Below are 801 nucleotides of genomic sequence, written 5' to 3'. Positions count from 1 at the left end.
TTTAAATAATTCGATCGGCAGGCCGGATATTGCTGTTCAACTAGATCTATACAAAATGGTAAGGCAATATATGCCTCACGTTTCCATGATACCTTTACAATGACATTTTATTACTAACGGCGTTAAGCCCAACTGTACGGTCCGTGATCAGCGTGAATTCGTCCAGGCAATAATTAACGCAAGTATGAGTAACTTGTTCACGCGACAACATTGTGAGAAGGCTAAAATGAGTGCTTTATGGTCTGAGAAATTATTCCGCTTGAACTTGTGCATCTTATAACGTAGTGCGTTCGTGAGCGAGCTTGCAAGCGCTGGCCTCCCGCTTAAGGACAACGTACAAAGCACAATGTGTTTCTCGAAAAGTGGTGCACTAAATAGACGTTAACAGGAAAACGTCTATTTAGCGCACAACTTCTCAAAAAAGAACATGTACCAACTAGCCCATCAGAAAGTCTTGTATAACACGCAATGTGCCGCCTCGGTTTCGGCTGCGTCCCCGAGCCTTCTCGTAATGTAACCGATCCGCCACGTCACCACTCGTAGCCTCAACACTGGGGCGGCTGCTGGTAAGCAGGCGCGCACGCACAGCTGGTTAGCATGCTTGTGGAAACCGGATCAAACAATCAAAGGAAAGCGAGCGCTTGTAGGGAAAACTCATGCGCGGACATGGAGACCCGCCTTTCGCGCACCTCCAAGTAATTTCTAACTAATTTCTGACGAAGTTTCTGAGAAAGCTTTATAGCTTTCCTTTGTAGCCGTATGGCTGCGCTCGGGTGGATGCCAATGAGTAATTACTCCCTT

This window comes from Amblyomma mixtum, chromosome 9 (assembly GCF_055824585.1).
Source record: "Amblyomma mixtum isolate Tamu chromosome 9, ASM5582458v1, whole genome shotgun sequence".
In the NCBI taxonomy this organism is placed as follows: Eukaryota; Metazoa; Arthropoda; class Arachnida; order Ixodida; family Ixodidae; genus Amblyomma; species Amblyomma mixtum.
This window is presented reverse-complemented; position numbering follows the sequence as displayed.